Source organism: Bactrocera neohumeralis, chromosome 5 (assembly GCF_024586455.1).
Source record: "Bactrocera neohumeralis isolate Rockhampton chromosome 5, APGP_CSIRO_Bneo_wtdbg2-racon-allhic-juicebox.fasta_v2, whole genome shotgun sequence".
NCBI classification, from domain to species: domain Eukaryota; kingdom Metazoa; phylum Arthropoda; class Insecta; order Diptera; family Tephritidae; genus Bactrocera; species Bactrocera neohumeralis.
Window position 1 is genome coordinate 20,820,137 of NC_065922.1, and position 7,704 is coordinate 20,827,840.

Consider the following 7,704-nt stretch of genomic DNA (forward strand, 5'->3'; position numbering starts at 1 on the left):
TATATTTGTTATATGTATGTGTTAGCTGCGAAAAGTTTTTATAACGAAATTCACCCCCAAATACGTGGAAGCTGTGTTATATAGTGGGGATTTCCAGTGAAAATTGGGCACTATATTGCCCCTCCATAATTTCCAATTTTCCCGTGAAATTTTATATGGAATATTTTTTTGTTGGAAATTTGGTAGACACATATTAGTAGATATATACTAGCTATTAATTTTGACGGTCATAATCACTAACACCTTTTCAGTTAGAACTTATTTATATACAGTGGCGTATATACACATACATATGTATGTATGTATCTATACAATATGTACATACATATGTATGTATAGAAAATATGTAATCAATTTTATATACATACTATATATATTTATGCATGCTAATATTGCAAATAAAATATGTATCACTGCAAGCATTTGCAAATCTCGTAAATGTTATTTACTTCTGTTCGGTTCGAGTAATAAATTTATATTGAGTCTTTAGCGCATCTACACACACAAATAACTAACTTATGTGTAGTCACATAGCGTTACATTTATAAATTCAGTTATTATCCATGATTCGCCTTCATGTCTTTATTTTGAATGTTTGTATACAAACGCGTAAATACAAAGGTATTTATTTGCATTCTATTGTGCATACATAGATATGTATTTGTGCATTGATATAAACATATCGAATGCAACAGAATTTGAACGAGGTGCAAACCATGCAAATGTTAAGTACATGTGAGCACGTACATATGTATGTATATACTTATATATATATATATGTATGTATATATGGAAAACAATTAATAAAGTAGATTTTAATGAAATCATTAGCAAAACTTATAGCATATCGCGCAATTAAAGATTTTTTTTGTTGTAGAAAATGCAATATCCATAAGAAAATTAATTTTTTTTCTTATATAAATTTGATAAAATTTTTTAGTTTCTGAAAAAAAATGTTTAATACAAGATAAAAATAAGCACTACAAAAACTTGGTCATTTGAATTTTTCACATAAATTTTGTGGTTATGTGATAAAGGTAGATTAATACAAAAGTTGTAGCTCGTTTCATTACCTACAACCAAGTCATGGAACTTTCTATTATAGAACTTGAAGTTTAGCCTGAAATCGAGATGAATCGTTTTAAAACTTAAAAATTCAACCATGTCCCTGCCCTTGCTCTTCCCGTTCTCCAATACCCCGTAAATTATTTTTTCTTTAACTTCTGTTATTTTATCCTTAGTTTCAGATGAGTTTGAAAATACTATGCATTGTTTAATTTTTTTCATTTCCATAAACGGCTTGACCGACCGATTTAACGATCTTCTTAGATACATATGACGGTTAATAGTCAAAGGAAAAATATTTATAATAACAATTTAAATTTTTTGGGTCATAATTTTGAATTTTTTGATATAAACTGATCTTCTTCTTCTTCTTTTTATAAGCCGTCATTTTGTCTGAAATCTTAGTCGATATGGTCCGTCCGGCTTTATCTATGCTAATATTAACGTATAGCAATAATTTGAAGTAATTTTAAGCCGAACAGGAGCAAGGCATCTTTTTTTGGTGGTCCTCCTAGAGATTGGCTACATTAAATTCTGTAAATGTATATAATATTTCTTTTTATTTTTTAAGGGGTTTACGGGTTTCAAAAAATCGATTATTTTTGTTGTCCTATTAAATTCTACAACACCTCTCCAATATTGTCCTAAATTTTCAAGTTGATTCGAGTACCGGCTATCGTTGGAATTGATGCAAATGGTCATCACTTTCTCCTAGACTATCATAAATATTTAGTAATTTTAATAAACATATAATTTTAATCTCTCTGTTTGCCAAAAACACTTAGCCTTAGCATATTCAGTCCCATATTCGAATTATTATTCTTCATAATAATAATAATATAATGTAATGGCCAGCCAAAAGAGGTGAAAAAACTAGTGACAATAAAGGTGAGAATACTATGGATGACAGCTGTTGACAGCTAATTAGAAACGCTCTCTTTTTTGTAAGTGGCTGATGAGTATAATCATATAAATTTTTGATATACCGTTATTTATATTCCGAAAAGTTTTGCATTGCTAGTGTTTCTCTATTTACTACTAAACGCACTCTTTTTTGTAGTTGTGAAGTTAAAGTTCTTTTAATTTTTCCCCAAATAGTAAATGCGTTAAGATATAGAAGGCGAATTAAATGCGACAGCTAATTAGAAACAGTTGTTTAAAGAATTAAAATTCCTCAAGGTCTTAATTTTTATTAATAATATGTATTATTGATTTCAGGTAAGGGTGTGCCTTAAAGTTGTGGTTTAAAATATATTATTCAAGTTTTTTAAAGAGGAAACGCTGCAGCTGTACACCTACCCTCCGAGGCTACATTTTTGACTTTCGTCAGTCTGGAAAGATGAGCAAAGAAATTCCGAATAAGGTCAAATACTCAACAAAAATTATTTTCAATGTTTTTAAACATATGCAGAATTTTAAAACTATTTCCAATGTTACACGCAAAGAAAAAACCCGAAAAACTGCAACAGAAATAGACTTCAGAGTTAATTCTATCTTACGAAGAGACCCACAAAAGAGTTCCACTGATATTCTACATGAAATTCAAGGCGAATACAATGTCCAATTTTCCAAGAGAACAATTGCCTGGCGTTTGGTCGAATCTGGATTTCACGGCAGGGCAGTGCGCAGGAACCCACTTCTGACTAAAATTCGTAGAAACGACGCATAAACTTTGCCAACTCTCGTTGCCACGGGCTGAGGAAAATTTGCCTGTTATAAGGAAAATAACAAATCAAAGCATACGTCAAAGTTGACACAAAAGTTTTTTAATGAAAATTCTATCAATATTTTGGAGTGGGAATCGTCCATCCCAGAATTGGCGTGATGCTAAAAAGCCGTTAGTACCAAATATATCAAAAATATTAATGTTCTTTTTAATAAAATATGGACGGCATGGCAAACAACACCAGCGGTATGCTGGCAGAGTCTAGTAACGTCAATTCGAGGTGGATGTGAAGTCATATTATAGTATAAGGTTTAAGCAACAAAATACTAACCAAAAGTAAGCAAATTTTTGTAATAACATTATTTTTTGTTTATAAAATATTTTCGTTTCTAATTAGTTGTCGCACTCAAATCGTTGATTCCACATGTTTTTGTTAAAATCTTCAAAACAAAAACGAATTTTAAACAAAATTTTCACTACTAGAATTTAAGTTTAACATAAATTTCAATAAAATAAGTGAAAGTACAATAAATACACATGATCTATTGGAAAATAACATCATTTACTTCAAAATAGGTGTCTTTTCTAATTAGCTGTCAACAGCTGTATATATGTATGCTATTAAATGATTTAAATATGTTAAAAGCATTTACTATATTTACATTTGTATATAATAATAGGTTATTAAATCTTAATTATTTTATATTCAGATAACTGGAAATTAAAAATTAAATTTCAAATTATTAAATACATATGTACATAGATTATTTATTATTGGAAGGAACTGCATTCTCAATTTTATTCTAAGCATTTATCAGCAGTGTTTCATTGCATACTTTTGGGCTGCTATTATCAATAAGTGCATATGAATTACTTACTGCTGTCCACAGCGACATCTGTAAATTGCATATAGCAATGAGAGAGTGGAATAAAATTTGAATGGAACGCAATCTTACATTCCACTCAAAACGGAAATCGCAGAAAACACTGAACGTACATGACCAAGAGTAAAATTGAAATTAACTACATATTTGAAACTCTGTATGTTAAGTGTAAATAACCTGAAAATGGCGATTCACTTTTAACTTTTTAAATTTTTTAATTTGTCTGAATATATTTTATTACAATTTAAAAATATTTATAAAAAAATGTTTAATTTAATTTTTATAAAGACAAATACCGCCTATTTATTTTCTATCACCTAAAAATTGTTACAGCTGAAAGTCTTTTGGGATTTAAAAATAAAAATATTATTAATTTTGTCGTAAAATAGCCGAAAGGCAATTTGAAATTAAGGCTTCTAACTTGAGTAAATCCGCCGGAGAAAGCAGAGGAAGAGGAAGACCTTCACTCCGTTGGAAAGACCAGGTGGAAAAGGATCTAGCTACACTTGGAATCTCCAATTGGCACTAAAAAGCGAAAAGAAAGAACGACTGGCGCGCTGTTGTAACTTTGGCTATAACCGCATAAGCGATATCTACGCCAATAAAGAAGAAGCAGAACTTCAGTATAAGTTGTGACACCTACTGATATTGCTGTGCAAGAGTTGACATCATTTGATATCTCCTAAAGGATCTTTAGACTATTAATTTTGGAATAAATCATATTTCTCGAGCAAGAATAGTTCAAGAAGTTAAAGATCTTCACTTTTAAAGATTTCTCCTTATGACTCTTTATACGTATGTACATTAGGATCATCATAAAATGCAGACAAAAATGTGTAAAACATCTACAAAAACTTGAAACCCTATATTCAGCATAATATAGTCGAAGATATTACCGATAAATTTTGGTACAGATTTACGGCTGTAAAACGGGTCGATATTCAGATTTTGTATATGCTGAAATGTCTTGAAACCGGTGTCCTTTCATGGGCAAATGAAGTTTTCCAAATAGGTAAAAATCACAGGGTGCCAGATCAGGTGAGTAGGGTGAGTGATTAATGGTTAATATGGAGTTTTTGGTCAAAAAATCAGTGACAAGCGTCGACCGATGCCTCACGGTATTGTGGTCGAACACGACGAATGCGTGACAAAAGACGCTTCATAACACCAAGGTAAAACACAGCATTAATCGTTTGGCCAGGTGGGACGAACTCTCGGTGTACAATACCCTCGGAATCGTAAAAACAAATCAGCATTGTCTTTATTTTTGACTTCTGAAGACGACCGACTTCTGATCGTCACAGAGGTCCTCACGACCTTCTTGGAATCGCTTAAACCACTCATGCACATTACTACGGAATAGGCACTGATCACCATAAACTTTTTTCATCATTTGAAATGTTTCAGTAAACGTTTTCCCAAGTTTAAAACAAATTTAATATTTACTCTTTGCATATTACGACCGATGACCAAAAGCTGCTGTCACTTTTTGATCGATAACATCGATTGTAGTTATCCAATTGTCTTAAAATTTTTACGAAATGTCAACAAGAGATCAAACTTTTTATTTCATATACCCACCAATAGGTGGCGCCACCAGAAACAATTATATTTAAAAAGTTCTGTTTCTTTTGCGACAGACCTTGCATATGGTAGATATAGTTTGTTGTTGTTGTGGACAGTTTGACCGGTCGGAAGGAATTTGGACTCGACTGTCAAAATAACCTTAATTTTTGACCTGCTTTGACGTGGTTTTTTCGGCTTCGTTTCACCTTTGACATAATATTCAGCCGATTGATCATCTCTTTTCGGGTCGTAAGCATTGACTCATCGTCAGTAATAATACATTTCATGACATTCTGGTGGTCGGAAAGCATTGTTTCACAGTCATTAACCTGAGCTCTTTTAAAAAAATTTGATGATTTTGGAACCAATTGTGCTTTCATTTTTCTTAGGCCCAAATGATCTTTCGAAACGGTTTTCACTGCTCCTTTCGTTATTCCAACGATGCCAGTAAGATTTCTGACTTTTAATCATCTATGCTCAAGCAACAATTTTTTTATTTTATAACGTGTTGAACATCAGTTGATGTTGAAGGCTGTCCTGGACGTTTCCTCGTCACCGTTCTCGACCTTCTTTGAATAATTTGTACTAATCAAAAACACTTGCTCGTGAGAAACGATTATCAGCGAAGGCCTTTTCCAAAATTTTGAAATTCTTCGGCACCAGAAATTTTACCCAACCACAAAATTTAATGAAACTTCTTTCTTGAATAATTTCACTCATCGTAAAAATCGCCGAATGCACTTTATGTACTTCAGAAAGACAAGCGTATACTAATCCCTAATGGTTAATTTGATGTGACATTTAGCACAGATGTCACTGACAGTTATACCAAACTAGAAAACGGGTTCTCAAGCAAAATTTGAATTAAAATGTCTTACTACTTTTTGCCCACATTAGTACATATTCACACGCATTTGATATTGCTGGCATAAACGAAAGTAAGTTTAATATGCAGTAACAACTGTATACAAATACACCTGTATAAAGAAAAATATATAAATTTATATAAATACACACACATGTTAAGTACATATGCACCTACATATGTATGTATGTACTTGGATATAACTTATGCATTTAAATTTGGTTGAGATTTCCGCGCGAATAACGGCAATAAGAGGAAATTTTGCAAAAACCGTATTTCATGTTTGCCTATTTTATGGCCCTTTCTTGTTTACGTCGTAAATTACACACAATATGAAAACAAAGGCGTGTTGCAGACTTTGGTGTGCCAATATAACGGAATCTTCCACCAAAACACCTTTCAACATTTAAAGCAAATATTCATTTGTAAACATTAAGTAAGGCAACAATTAAAATACATTAAATTACTGCAAACATTTACATTTGCATATGTATACATGTATGTCCTTTTGTACATACATATATGGATGATTCTAACAAAGTAAATTACGCGTTAAAATACTTGTATATAAGATTACTGATTTGTAAAAAGCCGGTTTAGATACAAGGAGGCAGGGGCCACATTTTAGAAAGAGTCCACATTATGATCAGAAATAGATGGACCTTTATTATACCCTGAACAGGGTATATTAAATTTGCCACGAGGTTTGTAACACCCAGAAGGAAATGTCAGAGACCCTACAAAATATACATATGTATATAGAATTCACCAGAGTAGCGATCTAAGTGGATTTAACCATATCCGTCTGTATATACGCGAACTAGTCCCTCAGTTTATGAGAAATCACACTGAAATTTTGCATACATCCTTTTCTCATCGAGAAGCTGCTTATTTGTTGGAACGACCGTTATCGGGACACTGTAGCATGTAGCTGACATACAAAGTGAACTATCGGAACCGAGTGCTTGCATGGAACGCTTTTTTATTTGTGAAGATATTTTAACGGAATTTTGTGTGGATTATTGCTTAAGATAATCGTGCAATCTCCGTAAAAATAGATCAGATCGGGTCACTTTATCATATAACTGTCATACGAACTAAACAATCGAATTTAATTTCGTTATGTGTGAAGGTTATTCTAGCCTCAATACAACCGAAGTTAACATTTTTTCTTGTTTTTGTTAATATATATTTTTTACAGCGTTTAACGAAGTCAATAACCCGAGACCAATGACCTTTTTGTTTATATTTTGGCGAAGTCGCCAACCCTAGTTCAATGGCCTTTGGTGAGGTCAATTATGCCTTTGTTTACCTTTAGCGAAGACAACAACCAATTAACGTGATCAATGATCCTTAAGGTTGTTGAGGTTAGTTTTAATCCAAAACTGCCAATTTTTGAGACTGGAAACTAGAAAACTGGACATGCCCAGATACTTTAGAGGATTATAATATGTTTGAAAATAGGAGTAAAAAGTACTATTATTGATGTTTTCAGCAAGAAGTAGGTGTTTGAAAGTTTTAAGGGGTCACATGGGGTTCCACGGGTAAAAATCAGCTTTTTTCCAACAATTTTTTCTCATGCGACGCCATTTCCGGTGACCCCTCGAAAAAAAGATGCGCCCGCGTTGGCAGGCTAACTCCTTACATAATCATCTAAA

At 32.4% G+C, this 7,704-nt stretch overlaps 1 protein-coding gene across 3 annotated transcripts in view; it reads right to left on the reverse strand.

The window, feature by feature from the left end:
* The window catches only part of LOC126760055 (homeotic protein ocelliless), a 182,929-nt gene that overhangs the window by 144,593 nt on the left and 30,632 nt on the right, over positions 1 to 7,704 (reverse strand). The gene's annotated exons all lie outside the window — the stretch shown is intronic.